At 41.0% G+C, this 21296-nt stretch overlaps 2 protein-coding genes across 4 annotated transcripts in view; one reads left to right on the top strand and one right to left on the bottom strand.

Annotated features, from left to right (window-relative positions):
- The window catches only part of fkbp4 (FKBP prolyl isomerase 4), a 116918-nt gene that overhangs the window by 93875 nt on the left and 1747 nt on the right, over positions 1-21296 (bottom strand). The window lies entirely within an intron of this gene.
- The window catches only part of ddx11 (DEAD/H (Asp-Glu-Ala-Asp/His) box helicase 11), a 115157-nt gene continuing 96580 nt past the window's right edge, over positions 2720-21296 (top strand). For all 3 annotated transcript variants that reach the window (XM_060923267.1, XM_060923268.1, XM_060923266.1), the window contains exon 1: positions 2720-3028. The gene's annotated coding sequence lies outside the window, so the exon portion shown is untranslated. The remainder of the gene's footprint in view (positions 3029-21296) is intronic.

Below are 21296 nucleotides of genomic sequence, written 5' to 3'. Positions count from 1 at the left end.
GCTGAAGCGAGCCAAACCGAGCTGAGTGAGGCTGGGGGCGTGAGCAGACACTCCCCTGTGCACTGATTGGTGAGGAGGAGTGTCCTCACACGCCCACACACACCCCGCGAGCACGCTGGGATCTGTAAACACCGTAAACCCGGAAGAAGAAGAATTACGAGAATTTCTGAAGCCTTATGCGCCTCGCCTCATCTATATGCTCTTGCCAGTATCTGTTGGCGTTGTCGGTGACAACAAGCCACAGCACCAAGACCAGCAACACTAACGACTCCATGTCCTCCATGTTTATTGTTTACTATCCGGGTCGTGAGACTACCGCTTAAAAGATCACTGATGTCACTGTTTGCGCCGCTTAACAACATCACGTGACGTCCACCCACTTTCGCTAACTCCACCCAATGTGTCCACCCACTTCCAGCCAGCACGGTTCAGCGCGGTTGTAGTTGAAATGCAACTCCAACAGCCCCGCTCAGCTCGACTCAGCACGGCACGGCTCAGCCCGACTCAGCCGCGTTGGTAGTGGAAAAGCGGCAATAGACTCATGCAAGCGAGACTATATGGCCGGTCGGTTGGAAGAGTTGGCACACAATATAGGTATATGCATGCATGCATATATAATATATATATATATATATATATATATATATATATATATATATATATATATATATATATATATTAGGGCTGCACAATATATCGAAAAAGTATCGATATCGCGATATCATAGTTTGCGATACACATGCCGCAAAAATTACTTAAATTTCGATAAAAGGCACATTTTTCTGTGCCGTCCAATCACATTTGAATGTCAACAAGCGCCGCGGGATAACTCCACCCCCTATTGCAAAACAAGTAAAAGCCTCGTGGTGATGGCGGAAGGCGGGAGCAAGTGTGGTGAGACAAACTTGTGTGAGGAGGAACTGGTTTCCAAAAAAAAAAAAAATGCACGTCTGCTATTTGGAAGTACTTTGAATTCAGGAGGGGTGATGTACTGCAAACTCAGGTACTTTGCAAGACATGTACCTGTAAAACAGTGGTGGGGCGGCTCACTGGGACAAACACTGCTGTACAGAAGCATAAAAACATAAAACTGCGCTCTCCCTCACACACACACACACTACCGCTCGCTCACTCACACACGCTACCGCTCCCTCTCTCTCTCTCTCACACACACACACACCCCTGCTCTCTCACCCGCATGTGTTATTAACAGATTGTGTTTGAGTTTATGGTGAATCTGTGTCGCTCACCTTCATCTCCCGGGAGCCGCTGAAATTGCCATTTTGAATGCTTTATGTTAATGTAATGTAGTTTTCAGTTTTTTTGTTTACTTCAACTTAAGACATTTTCTGTTGCGCTCACAAAAATTAAGAGATTTAAAGATGATTGATGGACACCATTGCAGGTGTAGCCATGTTTTTCCAATAAAAAATAATGTTGGAATGGAAGCGATGCATTGGGTGTTTTTAAATGCTAGATACAGGGCAGAACGGCGAGTAGAGGTAAGAAAAACATTATATATTTAATTATCGTGAAGCATATCGATATCGAGATATTCAGTCATGTTATCGAATATCGCATATTTTTCTGATATCGTGCAGCCCTTATATATTATATATATATCCCTTTCACTGACGTCACCCGAAACCGGAAGTAAACAGACCCTGCGCCATTTTGGAAGACCAACAAACTCGTGATTGGGGGAAATAACGGCAGCGGTATGTGAACCCACGAGAATAAAGTGGAGTGGCAAACGACTTAAACAAATCTGAGCTGTTTTATTTATGATTTATTGGCCCACAGTAGACTTGAAAGAAACCTGTGTGAGACTTGGCAAAAAACTGTGGATATAATGGATAAGTCTGTGCATGATCTGCGGACACTTTGAGGTAAGCAAACACAAGAAATTCAGATTTAAAACATGCTAAATTGGCCCAAGTTGATAACTGTATGAGGAGCAAGCCTCCCAGACTTCTACAATTTAATAATAATAATAATAATAATAATAATAAAGGATGGTTTGGGGCTTGCTCTCCCTCCTATTATATAAATAAAGCATAGTTGTTGTGTAGGCATATATCATAAATACATATGTATAATTTGGATAAATTAACCTGAATTATGGATACCTTAATAGTCACAAAAAGTATTAATTTTTCAACTGAAAAGATATATTATTAAAAAGATAAACAAGATTACCTTGGCCATAACTATGTGTAGGTTATTCTTAATAACAGCTGTAATATCATGAACCAAGCCACTAACAACATAATTGTAAGCCTATAGCCCTTTATAGGCCTTCAAGTCATCAGCAGTGTAGGCAGTGTTCGAACTACGGGGGTACTCCGGGGATCCGAGATCCCCTGAAACAGACATGAGATCCCTTGAAAACATGATTTGGGAAATGTTTGGGGGGGGGGGTCTCTAAAATATTGGCAAAATAATGTTTATTGACATAGCAATCATGTGGAATGGGAAGCATTTGCATATCCGAAGTGTTGTGTTTACATCAAAGATAAAATAAACCGATATGACAACGACTGCTGCTGCCAGGTTGGTTGTTGAGTAGCCTGACTGTTTTTTTTTTTCTTGCGTATGGTATCATCGTTGACACGAGGTTGTTTTTTGAATATGCCAATGCAGACACGATTTCCCCTGACGAGTTATGACTTCAGACGCGATGCGTGTGTGGAGGTGTGGAGTAGGGCTGCACAATATATCGAAAAAGTATCGATATCGCGATATCATAGTTTGCGATACACATACCGCAAAAATTACTTAAATTTCGATAAAAGGCACATTTTTCTGTGCCGTCCAATCACATTTGAATGTCAACAAGCGCCGCGGGATAACTCCGCCCCCTATTGCAAAACAAGTAAAAGCCTCGTGGTGATGGCGGAAGCGGTAGCAAGTGTGGTGAGACAAACTTGTGTGAGGAGGAACTGGTTTCCAAAAAAAAAAAAAAAAATGCACGTCTGCTATTTGGAAGTACTTTGAATTCAGGAGGGATGACGTACTGCAAACTCAGGTACTTTGCAAGACATGTACCTGTAAAACAGTGGTGGGGCGGCTCACTGGGACAAACACTGCTGTACAGCAGCATAAAAACATAAAACCGCGCTCTCGCTCACTCTCTCTCTCTCTCTCTCTCACACACACACACACACACACACACACACTACTGCTCGCTCGCTCACTCTCACACACACCCCTGCTCTCTCACCCGCATGTGTTATTAACAGATTGTGTTTGAGTTTATGGTGAATCTGTGTCGCTCACCTTCATCTCCCGGGAGCCGCTGAAATTGCCATTTTGAATGCTTTATGTTAATGTAATGTAGTTTTCAGTTTTTTTGTTTACTTCAACTCAAGACATTTTCTGTTGCGCTCACAAAAATTAAGAGATTTAAAGATGATTGATGGACACCATTGCAGGTGTAGCCATGTTTTTCCAATAAAAAATAATGTTGGAATGGAAGCGATGCATTGGGTGTTTTTAAATGCTAGATACAGGGCAGAACGGCGAGTAGAGGTAAGAAAAACAGTATATATTTAATTATCGTGATACATATCGATATCGAGATATTCAGTCATGTTATCGAATATCGCATATTTTTCTGATATCGTGCAGCCCTAGTGTGGAGTCCGCGTGATATGTGCGTAAGATAGGCTTCTCATGTGTTTGGAGATCCGCGCTCCAAGACAAGCGCCCCCCTCCCCCAAGGGAAAAAAAGGGACCCCCCGAAAATATCGGCATAGTTTGAACACTGAGTGTAGGCACTGGGTGTAAACAACAAATAGTTTACAATGTCTGGGTAGCAAACAGATGGCAGAATTGGTGTCCGGTCCTCCTTATGTCTCCATTCTCCCTTGCCGTGAGTCTTATCATATGGGTCAAACCCATCAATCACAGCCAGTTTCTCCACATACCGTGCCCTTTCTGCAGCTGGTAATGTACTCACATAACCAGAATTATCATCCATCTTGTCACTTTACTCTCGCTCGTACTTTGTTTAATATTGTGAGTGCACGTACTTGGTCTTCCAATATGGCGCCTAACAAAATCTCGCAGCGCGGTGACGTCATGCGGTAGCCCTAACATATACATACATTACATACACACACACACGTTTTATGTGGTTGCAGGGGTCATAATATGCGACAAACACATTCACAGGGTCAAAAAGATTGCATGAATGATTGCAGACTAAGTTTGACTTTTGAAAATGCAATACCAAAAACGGCCAGTAGATGGCACAAGTGCACCTCACCAAAATATGCTACATGTAGCATTTAGGATTTCTTTTGATATCAAGTTTTGTTGCTAAGCTTTGTCCTTAACAGGTTCCAAATTGACCTACAATCACAAGGTGAACTGTTACAAGGGTATGTGAAATTCACTCTAGCGTTGGAAAAATAAAATCTTTGTAACCATTTAATTTAGGGTACATTAAAAGGACAGTGGTTTACTCTTTAAACAGTTTTAATAATTCAAATAATTCAACAATTTCAACATTTCAATAACTTTTAACTCACAGCTGCTCTGTGAGCAGGGTCTGACTCGTGTCTCGGAAGAACCTTTTTGCCGCTGGATGCATAGGAGCTTCCTGGAGCACAGCGGGCAGAAGCAAGCGCCTGGCTCCCTCAACTTCCTACACCAACTGCTAAATGGCTTGCCATCTCGTCCAATCTCCTCCAGCCATGCCCAGCGCCATTTATTCTTCAGACCTTTATCTATGGCGAGGGTATTTTCCCCTGGCTTCATATACTGCATCGTCCCCACTCCATGAAATGCCGCTCTCTCTCTACTCTGAAGTTGCTCGAGGCACATTGTGTTAAGACCCGCCCCGTTTTACTTCTGATTGGCTAATACTGTTAGTTTCAGAACCGGAGAGTTGCGCTTCTTTCCTATCATTGGCAGAGAACGAACACACTCGAAAGCCATGGGGTTATCGAATGTTTTTTTCCTCCTAATTATATATATTTATTTATTTATTTATTTATTTATTTATTAGGGTTGGGCGGTATCCAAATTTTGATACCTTTAAACCGTCGCTGTGTTTTCCCGGGGTATACGGTATTACAGAGAAAAAAATAATATTTTGTTTCGGCCTACTGTGTAACGTGCGCCTATGCCTCAAATGTACTATTTAAAAGCAGCATAGCGAATTGTGTGCATTGTCGTATGGATTAAGCAGCAAAGCGAATTTTGTGCATTAAGAGATATTTCAAAGCATCACGCAACTCTTCCTTCATCTTGAAAATAGCATTCAACTGTCGTTTACACATGTCTGCGTTGAAACGCCATTTGCAGCACTATTTCACCTGCTCCATCAAAAAAAAGTACACGATGAGCAGGATCATACCCTTTCAAGCATGGGAAATAAAAAAAAGAAAAAGAATCAACCAACACCCAAGTCCGTTTAGACTGCGCGATAAACCATATTCTTCAGCGCAAATGAGGCGAACCTAATTCAAATGCGTGATAGCTGCACAAGGCAAAATCATATGGGCCCACGTCATGCCATGGCGGGGAAATTAATAATCAAATGGCCTTACCTTGCTTAAAACGTTGTCTTGATCACATAACTCCTTACAATTATTCCACTTAAATCCATACGGTTTAACACACCCAACAAAGATAGCAAGCGCATTGCTAATTCCCACCAGAAACCTAACAGTTCACGCTACGATGTTTTCTTCCGTTTCTTCAGTAGATGACATTTCAAATGTTTATTACCCACATCCCAAATGTCATACGTTATATTAGTTTACCTTGTTGTTACTCATGTAACCTACTCAAAACACAACTCATTGGAGAGATCTCGTGGAAGTGGAGTACCCCAGGCTATGGTGTGCCTTAGGGGACATTAGATTTTTTGTTTGGTTTGAAACCAAAATACTGCCACACTGCCGATGTTGTATTTTTTTTTGCCACTAACTCGTTATCTTGACTTCACATCTTTCAACCGCGGTCTCAGTCTCTTTTTTTTTTTTTTTTTAGATAGGACAGTATAGAGAGACAGGAAATGAGCGGGGGAGAGAGACGGGATCGGGAAATAACCTCGGGTCGGAATCGAACCCGGGTCCCCGGATTTATGGTACGGTGCCTTAGCCATCTGAGCCATGACACCCCCGGTCTCAGTCTCTTGCGAAGCTTTCTGTCAGACTCCAAAATGTCACGCAGGGTTGCCATGGTAACGACATAAACAAGCCTGCACGCGATGAAAACTTCTTTAGGAAATTGATAGAATTAGTGAAAATACGATCACACAGTTATTCGGGATGACCTTCAATTTATTATTTTATACTATGACCTCATGTACTCCATATTTATTTAGATATTATATATTTTTTTTAAATGACGGTAATGAGACCGATACCGTTGGTACTTTTGGATACCTCGGGATACCTTCTTACCGTAATACCGCCCAACCCTAATATATATATATATATATATATATATATATATATATATATATATATATATATATATATAAAAAATACACACATATATACACACAGGGTTTTTTCTAGAAAAATTTAGTATGAGAGCGCTCACCATGGCGAGGGAGCGAGGGGGGGGGGGATGGTGCCGGTTGTCCCCCCCACCGTGCAAAGCCTTTGAAAAATGCTCCAATGGGACATTCTGAGGCTATCTGAGAGGGAAATTGTAACAAATTGTCTGTCAACATTGAAAAAGAAAGAAGGCCAAAAAAAAAAAAAAAAAAGTGTTTCCGGTAACATGAAATACTAAAATAAGGTCGGTAGGTAGGAAAGTTTTTTTTCCTTAATTTTTTTTAATTTTGTTCGAAAAAATTAACACAGCTAAACATCTTACAAAATAGTATTTTGGTACAGAATCCTTTATACCACACATCATAATAAAATAAGTGTTTTAAATCTTTAAACGAATAAAAAAAATAATCACGAGAGTTCGAGTTATGATCTACGGAAGCGATATTTCATGATATTTTCATGTAATAACGTGAAAACACCTCATCAAGAAATAACGTGAAAATAACGTCCTAGGCTAGGCTACTTCCATTAAAAGCAGACGGCCTAGTCTAGCCTACTGTAGAACTTGGGTCGAGCAAAAACATGGCTGAATCCTGAATGACTCCTATTTGTATAAATAGGGGACTACATAGGCGGCAGAATCTAGTGTTTTTCCCTGCCATGGAAGTGCACTTGTATACTGAAAAGGAAGCAATTTGCATTACAGCCTTGAATGAGGATTCAAAATGGCGGCTCGGCTCAGTTTATGGAGGAGGGCTGATAGAAGTGGCGAAACATTTTACTTTTTATCGTTTCTTTCACAAGTTGAATGCGTTGAAACAAAAAATTATGACAAACTAACGCCGCTTGCACTAAAATATCGAGGGAAATTTGTAATAACTTTAAGGTCGGCAATTTCGACGCGGAAATTCTCGATCGGTCGGGTTACCGGAAACACACTATTTTTTATTATTTGGCCTAATCTTCTTCTGCCCCGGACAGTCTTTGGCTTTCTTCCACTTCGTGCCACGGGATGACATCTTTAAATGCCCAAGTGTCAACAAAAACAACTCGCCAACTACTTCTGTCAAAAGCTCCCGCGCCAGTGGGTGAAAGGTTATTGAGTCTCGAGAAATCTCGCTCTACAAGTCAGCTGACCTTGTATGTAACCCATGTCAAATCTCACGAGAGCAGCCGCGACAAGTAAACAACTAAACATGGCGCCTCAGTCTGGAGAACGCCAATTCGGACTGTTTTTGCACCGTCTGGCGGTGTATCTACTATGATTGGAATATTTTTGGAGTAATTATAACGTATTTGATGATCAGACACATTGTCACGTAGTGTTGCTGGGATGTTTTCACAGAGCCGGTAAGGGGGCGCACGCTGAGAGTAAGAGGGCGCAACGCCCCTGTTTAGACGAAAGCCTGAGATAGATAGATATATATATATATTAGTGCTGTCAAGCGATTAAAATATTTAATCGCGATTAATGTCGCGACTGTCATAGTTAACTCGCGATTAATCGCAATTTAATCGCACATTTTTGTCACATGAAAAAGCCATTGTAATTCTCTTATCAGCATAAAAAAGTGAATGGGCTTGCTCACCGTTCGAACTACGGGGGTACTCGGGGGATCCGAGATCCCCTGAAACAGACATGAGATCCCTTGAAAACATGATTTGGGAAATGTTGGGGGGTCTCTAAAATATTGGCAAAATGATGTTTATTGACATAGCAATCGTGTGTAACGGGAAGCATTTGCATATCCGAAGTGAGTGCGCGATGGAGATCCGCGCTCTGAGACTAGCGCAAGCACCCCCCCCCAAGGGAAAAAAGGGGACCCCCCCCCCCGAAAATATCGGCATAGTTCGAACACTGGTTGTACCAATGTTTTTTTTTTTTATTGCAGAGCATAACACGTCTTGTCACAGCCACTGCAAAGTCGGGCTGGAGCCGCCGATCGGAAAACGAAACCTAAGCCGAGCACCGTGGCTCTTCGGGGGAGGGCAGAGGACTCTGGCTGTGCGGGGCGCGGCATTACAGTCTAGCTGCTATCGTTTTCCTAAGCAAAGTCTCTGTTCCAAGTTCCTGGCAGTTTCAAAAGCTTATGAAAAACCTACATCATGTCACAGAGTGTTAATCTTGCAATTAAAAAAAAAAAAAATAAAATTTTATCGCCGTTAAAATTGAGTCAAGTTAACGCGTTAATAACGCGACATTTTTGACATCACTAATATATATATATTTTTTTTTTTTTTTTGCCCGCAGTCAAGCGCTGCACGCCGGAAATCCGGCAGGGGGCCGGAATACTTTAATCCCTGTAATTAGTTTCGATCTTCAAATATCAGATACAAGCTGAAATGTGACGTTATTAAATTGTTTTTATGTCTAGCTACTGGTTCCATGGTATTTTTCGTCAGCACAGAAGCGTTTAATTGCCCATACAGCCCTTTCACGTCCTGCACCGTTTACATGAAATACATGTTCCAACTACTCAGCGCTATTACTCTGGCCAACAACATTAATAGGATACATTTACAGTGATAAACTGTCAACAAGCAATCATTTCGAGCAGGATTAATCTTGAAAAAAAATAAAAAAAAAATATCTGAGAGAGACCATGTAAACCTGTAATAATATTTGAGCATCGAAACTGATTATATAGCCCAATATTGGGTTTTGTACCGTGATCAGCAGCCTGGGTCTGGCCACTGGAAGTTCGCAGCCGCGCAGTGGATTGTGGGATATATGAAAGGGGCGAATACAAACTACAGTACGGATCTGAGTGACATATATTTCACGCCGATATTTCACTGTTATTCTCAATGTTTTCCCACTGACTGGACGTGCATTGTCAAATAGCGAACCGGTTCAAACTTGCGCATTTTTTTTTTTATTGGTGTGGGGATGTGTCCATATAATATAAAAAGAACATCACACGGTGGCACGAAGATATGAAGTTTATCTTCTTGCGTAGAAAAAAATATTTCGCTCATTTGTGATCTATACATTCACCACTCGAAGATATCTTTGCATGACTTTGTAATACGTTGTCTACATGTTCTCCCTTACGCTCTAAACATTTTCTCAGCCGCTGAAATCATGTTTTTACTCAACACGTTTTCATTTTTAACTGACTTTTCAGCACCTTACAGACAGAGGTGGACAAAGTACCCAACTATAAGTTAAAGTACAGATCCCACTGGTTAAACGTTACTCCGATACAAGTGAAAGTTGGACAGTCAAATTTTTACTTAAGCCAAAGTATTTGCTTTTAAAACTACTTAAGTACATTTTCCGTCAACGCATTGTTGTATTATTGCCACAACGCTTACAAAACCTAACGCCATTACCAAAAGACAAAAACGCGAATTCACAAAATGAACGCATGCTGTGCATCATGGTGGTTTGACGTTAAACTAGCTAGTCAGTGAAACGCCACCTGACACGCTAGCAAACTTTTCAAACTCGAAATCATACTGGGTAGCTAACGCTACTAAAAAAGAAAGATTTCCACATTGGCAAGATTATGCTGAAACATTTCTGAAAGGACTTCAGATAAGTTAGCGTTATTCATGTTAGCGTAACTCCATTTTTACATCCTAACTAACAGTGTCCAAGTTAACTAGCCATGTGTTCACGTTAGCCGTGGACAAGGAGATGGCAACTTGGCGGGCAAATCCATAGAAAGTCATTTGACTAACCAGACTGCATCGCTATTGAAGCGTTATCGCTAGCTCTAAAAGAACAAACAACTTTGTTGCAAGCTTTCCCTTGGAATAAAACGTTTATATACCTCAATATGCTTCCGCAGGTTGGATGGAGAGTTTTTGTAAACCGTGATGTGGTTCGTTTTAGGCAAACAAAGCAAACGTTGAAAACAAAAATCTTTATTCCTTTCAGAAAACTGAAACATGGGTTCTAGGTATGGCCACAGGTGTGCGTGCGTTCCCCAGAACCGCCTCCTTCCATTCTGCCATCAGCTGATCGTGTTAAATAATGCTGTGGAGAAATAATTGATCTTGATTTATACAGTCGATGGACGTGACGTGACCCTCGTGATTACTGATAGGCTGTCTCAGTGTGACCTGCGAAAAAAAACGTCACATTTTAGGAAAAAAAAAAAAAATCCACTTTCAAAGCTGCTTCATAGTAACGAGGACCTTGATAAAAACGTAGTGGAGTAAAAAGCACGATGTGTGTCTTTCAAATGTAGTGAAGTCATAAGTTTCCAAAAAAGACACTCAAGTAAATGTACTTCTATACTGTCCATGTCTATAAGATGATTGACAGGACAGAGGCCCGCCCACCCGAACAAAATTCCGGCCCAGAAACCTGATTTCCAAATCAGTTTTCCAGCTCTCAGTGATTTAGTACACTTAAGCCAAGTCCAAGTTTTAATCCAATGCTCATGTTGTACACATCTTTTACATTATTTGTACGAAATAAACAACAAAACACAGACTGCACCTTTAAACAGCTTAAAGCAAATGTACAGCGCAGTGTTGAGATGAAATCAGCGCACGCGCCCAGAATTACAAACACATACCTGCCAACCTTGGAAAAAAATGTTGAGTAGCAACTTATCGTGGCGGTGCAGCGCAGCACGGCGTGAGGTCAGGCACATTTGCTGATCAGTATTGATTGTAATGAGGGAGCATGTGAACAATGTATTACTAAGCACAGAGTTCCCACTCACCACCATATCTAGTTATTCAACATACAAGCAGACTATGAAGAAAACAAGAACTCTTAATGAAAAGGCATGAATACATTTCCAATGCTTTCACCAAGACATTTGGCACAAGGCAACTGTGCCCCAAAAATATGTCCTTTATACAGACCTTAAACTTAAAGATAAGGGATAAATGTACTGCCTTTGGCATATTGTGTCTTAAATACATTGGGAATTATAAACAACAAAGAATCCCAAATAGCATGCTATGTCCCTTTTGACATTTAGCATTATATTGTATAGATAACAGAAAAACCAAAGGGCTATAGCCTATGTCTTTTAAAACAGACGCCGGCAGTCTGCAAAACACACACACACACACACACACAAAATCCTTTTTTCATAAATTTAGTTTTGACCATAAAAGAGATTCTGTTGCTCCTCGCTACACTAAACATCGAAAGTGAATATTCCAGAGTACCGTATTTTCCGGACTATACGTCGCTCCGGAGTTTAAGTCGCATCAGCCAAAAAATGCATTATGAAGACGAAAAAAACATATATACGTCGCACCGGACTATAAATCGCACTTTTTTGAAGGGTTATTCTATCCATAGAATCTGTGATTGTATCTGATAAGCGGCGCGTGGTTACTGCGCGACTGCATTGTTTATTTAATAAACGAACAGCTGAGCAGTGATAACGCGCCCTTTGCTCTGCAAGTAGCCTAGTCTGATTATTTTAAATATCTACTACTATCTTTAATACTATCACTATCGTTATTACTAATAGCCTATATTATTATTATAACTAATATTAGTAGCCTATTATTGATGCATTAATCAGTTTGCTTTTAGAATATTTTTACCGGTAGGGCTTATTATCGCCCCATGGCTCTTTCATCTGTGTTATTAAAGCTGTAGTCATCATCGAGGAGTGTCATTCTTCATTTTTGTCGAATTTTATTTCATCAAATCAGAGGTCAAGTAGGCTATAGGTATATCATCTCCAAAGACAGGTACGGTAGTAAAAACAACCGTCGAGTGAAAAAAAAAAACAACAACAACCGCTTTTAAATCCCCTACTTAAATCCTTAAAATGAGTCATTTAACTCATGTCTTGTGTGATCTGATCTCCAATGGTGAAATAAACCGGTTGTGATGAGTACAGTCTGTTATTTTAGAAGATAAATGTAATATATAATTTAATATATAGACTAATAAAAATTAATATTTTATAATATATCACGACATATTACTGTCTGTAACTGTCACTAAAGCGTTTTCTAAGATCATGTCTGATATTATTATTATTATTATTATTTTACACACACAATAAGCGCATGCTTTAAGTTATAGTAAACCATCCCCCGCCTTTTTTTTTTTTTTTTTTTTTGAGTCGCCGGACCCACCCACCTCCTGCGTTCCGGGACCTCCCACTTCACAAATTAAGCACTGCCTAAAATCACTACATAACTTATTTAAATAACTATAGGCCTATCATTAATAATAACACACAGGTCAATCAAGTTTATCAAGCTGATGATTTCACTCCAAATCAGCAAATCCATTGAATTCCTCATCCTCGGTGTCGCTTCTGAACAACTCTGCCAACTCCAGCGGCAGATGAAGCGCCGTTTCCTCTTCTTCTGCGTGGCTGTCGTCAGACTCAGCATCAGCTCCAGTTATTCCGCGGTGAAAAAAAAAAAACATATATACGTCGCACCGGAGTATAAGTCGCATTGCCAGCCGAACCATGAAAAAAAAGTGCGACTTATAGTCCGAAAAATACGGTACCTATATAAATATATTTTTCAATATTAATATTTAGTAAATGCAAACTGATAACCACACTTACAGAAAAAACTTACTGAAAATAAATTATAGGCTACTCTGGCCTATCCAATAACATAGCCTTTATAATATTCACTGACCTGGCCTAATTTGGAAAAAAATAATGGCCTATGTATATAAATGCAAGCATTTCTATGTTAGCAATATTATTACCTGTATTTCCTTGATGGCTAATGTCAAAATCATAATTGCACACTGTGCAAAACGCATGATTAGGCAGTTTAGGGGGCGGAGGCATGGCCATTGATCTTGATACTTCGTTAGGAACTTCTGAGGGGCACAGACTCGCTTCTTTTTAGATTTGCTAACCTCTCTCGGTCAGTATCCTCATCCGACGTCACGTGTATTATTAACTGCAAGGCACGCACATACACAAAACACACATCATCCACTACACGCACTTGCGTGAAAACACTTCGTGCGCTGCTCATTGAATCTCACACGCACGAGTAGCCTAGTTCAGAAGATTTTAACGCGTCTGTCGGTTGACTGGATGGAAACGTCAGTAGGCTACTACATTTTCACTTTAGGCTATGCAATATTTTTGGGATTGAGAAGCCTGGGTCAAATATCAAAACAAGCTGGAACAAATATTTCCTTCAGATAAGGCGGAACACTGTGCTTTGAACTCTGACGTTAGAACGGTTGTCCTTGCTTTATTCACAATACCCTTGCCCCGCCCATTTACCTTCAAAACGGTGTTTAGCACCGTCCTCCCTTGTAAAACCAGTCACAGTATGAAGATCGACCGAGATGGATGAAAATCAATGTCGTTACTTTCGTTTTGACGGCTCCTCGGCGCTCCGCTTCGCCTCATAGCCTAGGCCTATTTGAAGAGTTTAAAACTAGCGCTGTGATTGGTCGAAGTCTTCTTTTCTCTACAGGTTGCTGGTCAATGCGGTTACACCCATAGACGAGTTGCCTAGTGCGCGAATGCACAGACAGTTGAACCGGAATATTAAAGATCTTTCTAGAGGTCTGCGCTGGACAGAATTTTCAGTCCCGCTCCCGCAAAGAATTATGATTTTCAGTCCTGCTCCCACCTGCCATATTTTCTCCCGCTCCCAAATCCCGCATGATGCAGACGTTCGCGTTATTTCTCACGAAAGTTCTTGTCATTGGCTTGGGGGAATTAAACATGCTGAGCTTAGCTGAGCTCTCCACTGACCGATCCTTCACCTAGCGCACGGAGCGAGGGTGCGCGTTGCCAGGCGGCATGCGCAGCTGAGGCTTTACAGAGATACCCAACACACCTACCAAAATCTACAGTGGATATTAAGAATATTGTACATAGCTTATATGTCACTCCTCACATTTACATTCTAGGAAATACAAGTAGGCCTATAAGAAATTAATATAATTTAAAGACACAGCGTGATGGTGCCCCGCCCCCTACTTTGAGTGGATTTGAGCATAAATATCTACAGCTCACGTTCAGGGCTGCGTTTCCCAAACAACCAACCAAGTTAGCATTAAACCAATATGGTACAATGCAAGTTTGAACTAACTAACATCCAAAAAACGACTGTTTCCCAAAGCTGTAGTACCAACTTGGTCTGAACCAAGTTGATTTGAACCAACACAGTTCAAACCACGATGTTTTCAGATGTGTTCGGATGGTCTCGTTTATTGTCGGAATTCAGAGAAACAACCCGAAGTTGTCTGACAGTGCGAACGGCATTTCACCATTAAATGACCGTTAAGCCAAATTTGGTGCGTCCATAATCTTCCCCTGATGCTTGCAACTTGGTGTAGATGTTCATTTAGACTAATATAAAATTGCAATACCCCTCATTTGGAAATCACGTGTAAACAAAAGGCATCTCCATAAATTAAAGCATCATATACTAGTTTTGGCTATAAGGCTATTTGCCCTGATTAAAAATAGCTAAGCAAACTGCTGTGAGATGGCACAGATAACGTTATGTAGATCTACATGTTGTGTATTTATAGGTGCCATTGTTAGGTTTATTGTAAGTTTATTGTTTAGACTCTGACATTCTGCTGACACATTCCAAGTTGAGCGCTGCATGCGCTCATGATTGACAGCTCTCACTTTGATTGACAGCTCTCACTTTGCGCACTCGCACTCCCACTTTCTTTTTAAAGCAGCACTTCTGAAGCACTGTGAGCTTCACTAGAGGAGCTCTGCTCTTCTGCCACGATCGGAGATCTCAAACACGGAAGAGCGGAAAGGAATCGGAAACGTACGCGAGATTAGACCACATCCGCAAATTTAGGCATCTTAAAATGTTTTTATTAATGCCAAATAAAATATCCAGCACAAATTATATATGATAGACATAAATTAATAATTTATAAATTTTATTTTAAACACGTTTTTAGTTAGCGGGACTGCAGCTTATCACCTCCCCCTCCCGCCCGAAATGAGCTTTCAAAATTTGCCCCGCGCCGCACTGCTTTGCGTCGGGTCCCGCGGGAGTGCAGGGCTCTACTTTGAACTCAAAGCCATCAATGGCTTTTTGCGTATTTTGAAGTGTTAAATCGTAGCAGCGTAGTTTGATGTCTAAATGCGTATCTGCTACGCAAAATGCGTAAAGGTTGACAGGTCTGCAAACATAACACCAGGGCTGTATTGAAAAAAAAAATAAATAAATAATAATTATATTATATATATATATATATTTTTTTTTTTTTCCCCCCCGATTCTGAATCGATTTGCATATTATTATTTCCTGAAGATCGATTCGTACGTCCAAAGATCGATTTTTTTTTTTAATTACATTTTTCCCAGTGAACTTTAACCCCACTCGTCGCGTCATTGAATTCGCGCAGGCGGTCTGGATGCAAACGGCGCGCCTTTTGGCGGATGCCGCCTTTTTCACGGCTGAATCGTGCAGATCCGATTTTTTTTTTTTTGGGGGGGGGGGGGGGGGGGGGGGCGTTGGAGTGTCAGAAGAAAACAAAGCTCCTTTTTCTGCAGAAGAATCTTTTTGTACCCAAGTGATGGCAGTTGATGGACAGTTTACCCAGTCTGTCTCAGGTCAAGTTTAAGGTCCAGTCAGAATTTATTTTTGTGTGCACTTTAACAGGAAACAGCGTTTTTATTTAGTCTCAAGTTGAAATTCAAGGTTTATTATTTATTTAAGTTTAAAATTTAAGGTAAATTTAAAGTTTAAATGTCCTGTTTACATGTTCGCACTTTAAAGCAATAGTTCGGGATTTTTGACATGAATCTGTATGGCATCCCTGTCAACAGTGTCATGCAAACACACTGACTTACCCCCGACAGCATCCTGAGAGTCCAGTTCTTGTCCAGTTTTGGTCCAGACGAAAGTAGTCCGGCAAGTTTGTTGGGGTCACGAAAGTAAAACGTTTTTCTTCTCAAAACAGTATGTGTTCAAAAGAGTGATATATTTGCATCACAAAACCGTTGCCAAATAAAAAGTCAGACCTCGCAATTATTTGGCGCTATATTTTGTCTCCCTCGGTATCACTGCGCGCTGTCATGTTGACATCTGCGCAGGAATCAACACCTTTCCCATTGTTTGGCAGTGATTAGGAGTTCAGATCAGCGGCGCTAACAAGCTAATTTGAGAGCAAGAACAGCGACAAATTTATCACCTTCTATAACCTATACAATAATATATTTGTGAAAATGGTGCGCACTTGCGACTATCCAAAGATATCCCTCTGGCTGTGAGATGAAGTCAATGTTTTCAACGTCGCTGTCGTAGTCAGACATGTTGTCGCTAACTTTGCTAGCAGTAAACAATGAATGAAACAACCGTGGCTGTCACCTGGCGGCAGCGCGCAGTGATAAGAAGGGAGAGAAAATAGTGCCAAGCGATTTTGAGGTCTGACTTTATTTGGCAACGGTTTTGTGATGCAAATATATCACTCTTTTGAACACATACTGTTATGAGACGAAAAACGTTTTACTTTCGTGACCCCAAAAAACTTGCCGGACTACTTTCGTCTGGACCAAAACTGGACTCGCAGGATGCTGTCAGGGGTAGGTCAGGGCCCGTTTACACGAGGACGCTGTCGGGTAAAAACGACTAAATATTTTATCAGAAGTGCCTTTCGTTTACACGAGGACGGCATTTCCGAGGCTGAAAAACGGAAAAAATTGAAAACGCCTTCCAGAGTAGATAAGTTAAAAACGGCCCCCGTTGCATATCCGTCTAAACTACCCAATACGCGAAACTCTGCTCGGATCTGCTCACGTCGGGTACGCGTTTACGTCATATACTGCACATGCTAGCCCGGGAAGTAAGAAAGTAAGCAAAAAAGTAAGAGCATGTCTGATTACATCGATCCAACAGACCTTCAAGCTGCTCTGTGTTTTAATGCAGTAGATGTGTTTTCCTGCTCACCCGCCCGGCTGGAGCTCCTTAGTTTGGTGTCGCCAAGTTACACACGCATGCACGCGCGCCGCCTATTCAAGCCGCTCGTGAAACCATAAACCCGAGACTGAAAACAAAACTAGCAGCCGAACGGATTTATTTTGCTGAGATGGACACTGCCTTTTCTCTTCTTCACCGAAACAAGAGTGAGTGTTACTTAATAAAGGCAGATTAAAAGAGTTTCGGTTTGCTCCTGCTCCTCCCTCGAGCACTACAGTACCTCAGCCGGACCGGTGTTCTGTAAAGTTATCCTAGCAAGTTCTCATACAGACCGTTTTATTATTCAAAACAAGCCATTACAAATTATTTGACTCGGCCAAAGACTCGACCAATACGCACAAAACACAAAAATCGGCAAATGCGTGAAATTCTCACCGATTTTCTATCAGCCCAGCTGATCGGTGGGACAAAACTACTGTTAAATTTTCCTACCCTCCTGGACTTCGCGCATGCGTAGTAGGCTTGGTAGGATAACTTGACAGAACAGCGGCGCAGATCAGACAAGACAGAAGACGTTGCGCATGCGTGCAGACATAGCGGAGACATTTATGCGTCACCGTATAGACGCAGATTTCCTCCTTGAAAACGGTCGTGTAGACGCGGAAAAAAGTGAGAACGAAAACGGACTTTTGCGTTTTTGTTTTATACCGTCCCCGTGTAAAGTGGGCCTCGGTGTGTTTGCACGACACTATTGATGGAGATGCCATACAGATTCATGTCAAAAATCCCGATCTATCCCTTTAAAGGCAATTGAATGTTTTATACTTTTTATATTTTGAAGATTTTACACAAAACTGAGAGACACTTATGTTTCCTAAGGTGCTGTATCTTTGGTTCTTATTTACAAATGGTATAATGACTGTTAGGTTACTTTGAAGCCAGTAACCAGCAATCTGTTTACATTTACGCTGGCTAAGAATCTCTTTTTCACATTATAAAATAAAAATGCATGTGTGCGCAACAGCAACAGCTTTTGGGTGAATTCTTAATCTTAATAATGCACCAGGTTAGTGTCCCATTTGGACACTATTGTTGCTGGTATAGAGACCTCTGGCGTCCTCTGTTTGCTGTCTTGATTCGCCTTTCTGTGAGGGGGTTTGATCATTATCATTTTCACCAGTCTTACAGCCATCATTAACGACCAATACTTGATTAATTTGCTGTTGAATGTCAATATAATACAAGTATTAATATGTTGCTTAACTACACAGTCAAAAATGGTTCTAATAACACTAACCCGAATCGATATTGGATCGAATCGAAATCGGATCGCATTCTGAAGCTTCAGAATCGGAATCGATTCTTGAAATCTGAATCGATACCCAGCCCTAAATAACACTCAAGTAAATGTACTTCTTTACTGTCCACCTCTGCGTCTGTAAGATGATTGACAGGACAGAGGCCCGCCCACCCAAACAAAAACCAAATTCCGGCCCGGAAACCTGATTTCCAAATCAGTTTTCCAGCTCTCAGTTTTCCAGCTCTCAGTGATTTAGTACACTTAAGCCAAGTCCAAGTTTTAATCCAATGCTCATGTTCTACACATCTTTTACATTTGTACGAAATAAACAACAAAACAAAAACACAGATGGCACCTTTAAACAGCTTAAAGCAAATGTACAGTGCAGCGTTTAGGAGATTAAATCGGCACACGCGCCCAGAATTACAAAAATACTCAAGTAAAAGTACTTCTTTACTGTCCACCTCTGCGTCTTTAAGATGACTGACAGGACAGAGGCCCGCCCACCCAAACAAAAACCTGATTTCCAAATCAGTTTTCCAGCTCTCAGTGATTTAGTACACTTAAGCCAAGTCCAAGTTTTAATCCAATGCTCATGTTCTACACATTTTATATTATTGTACAAAAATAAACAAAACAACAGACTGCACCTTTAAACAGCTTAAAGCAAATGTACAGTGCAGTGTTGAGATGAAACCAGCGCACGCGCCCAGAATTACAAACATAACATTCAAGTAAATGTACTTCTTTACTGTCCACCTCTGCGTCTACAAGATGACTGACAGGACAGAGGCCCGCCCACCCAAACAAAACCCTGATTTCCAAATCAGTTTTCCAGCTCTCAGTGATTTAGTACACTTAAGCCAAGTCCAAGTTTTAATCCAATGCTCATGTTCTACACATCTTTTACATTATTGTACAAAATAAACAACAAAACAAAAAATGCAGACTGCACCTTTAAACAGCTTAAAGCAAATGTACCGTGCAGCGTTGATGAAATGAAATTGGCACGCACACCCAGAAATGTCCAGTCTTCTTTACTGTCCACCTCTGCGTCTTTAAGTGCCCTTGACCGTTTGGTTATTTGTACCAATTTGTGTGTGTGTGTGTGTGTGTGTGAGAAAGTGAGTATTTAGTTAATATCTGTTTATATTGTCTGTTTGAGTGTTTGGTCTGTCTTGTTGTTATCTAGTGTTTATACTGTTTATTTATATTGTTTGAGTGTTTAGTCTAGTTCATATCTAGAGTGTTCTATACTGTTTATATTGTCTGAGTGTTTAGTCTGTCTAGTTTCTATCTAGAGTGTTTATATTGTTTGTTTTTTCAATTATCCTATTTGTATTTATTGCATTGCCTGTTTGCACCGTGGGGCAGAGAGGACTGATATTTCATCGGTGCTGTATGTCGAGCATGTATAGCATATTTGACAATAAAGTTGACTTGACTTAAGATAATTGACAGGACAGAGGCCCGCCCACTCAACATTGTAGGAAATAAAACAAAAAAACACAGACTGCACCTTTAAACAGCTTAAAGCAAATGTACAGTGCAGCGTTGATGAGATGAAATCAGCACACGCTCAAAATTACAAAAATAGTCAAATGTACTTCTTTACTATCCACCTCTGCATCTTTAAGATGATTGACAGGGCAGAGGCCCGCCCACCCAAACAAAAAATTCCGGCCCAGAAACCTGATTTTCAAATCAGTTTTCCAGCTCTGTGATTTAGTACACTTAAGCCAAGTCCAAGTTTTAATCCAATGCTCATATCCTACACATCTTTTACATTATTGTACAAAATAAACAACAAAACAAAAACACAGACGGCACCTTTAAACAGCTTAAAGCAAATGTACAGTGCAGCGTTGAGATGAAATCGGCACACGCCCAAAATTACAAAAATAATACTCAAACAGGCTTTCGTCTAAACGGGGGAACAGGGGCGCTGCGCCCTCTTACTCTCGGCGTGCGCCCCCTTACCGACTCCATGAAAACATCCCAGCAACACTACGTGACAATGTGTCTGATCATCAAATACGTTATAATTGCTCCAAAAATATTCCAATCATAGTAGATACACCGCCAGACGGTGCAAAAACAATCCGAATTGGCGTTTTCCAGACCGAAGCGCCATGTTGTTTACTTGTCGCGGCTGCTCTCGCGAGATTTTACATGGGTTACATACAAGGTCAGCTGACTTGTAGAGCGAGATTTCTTGAGACTGAATGACCTTTCAGCCACCAGCGTGGGAGCTTTTGACAGAAGTAGTTCGCGAGTTGTTTTTGTTGACACTTGGGCATTTAAAGATATCATCCCGCGGCACGAAACGGAAGAAAGCCAAAGACTGTCCGGGGCAGAAGATGATTACTTCTTTCTTTTTCAATGTTGACAAACAATTTGTTACAATTTCCCTCTCAGATAGCCTCAGAATGTCCCATTGGAGCATTTTTCAAAGGCTTTGCGGGGGGGGGGGGGACACGACAACCGGCACCATCTCCCCCCCCATGGTGAGCGCCCTCATACTAAATTTTTCTAGAAGAAACCCTGCTCAAATAATGCCGCTTTTCCACTACAAACGCGGCTGAGTCGGGCTGAGTCGTGCCGAGTCGAGCTGAGTGGGGCTGTTGGAGTTGCATTTCGACTACAACCGCGCTGAA

Source organism: Neoarius graeffei, chromosome 6 (assembly GCF_027579695.1).
Source record: "Neoarius graeffei isolate fNeoGra1 chromosome 6, fNeoGra1.pri, whole genome shotgun sequence".
Taxonomy (NCBI): domain Eukaryota; kingdom Metazoa; phylum Chordata; class Actinopteri; order Siluriformes; family Ariidae; genus Neoarius; species Neoarius graeffei.
Note: the sequence above shows the minus strand (reverse complement) of the source record. Positions and strands in the feature narration are given on the sequence as shown.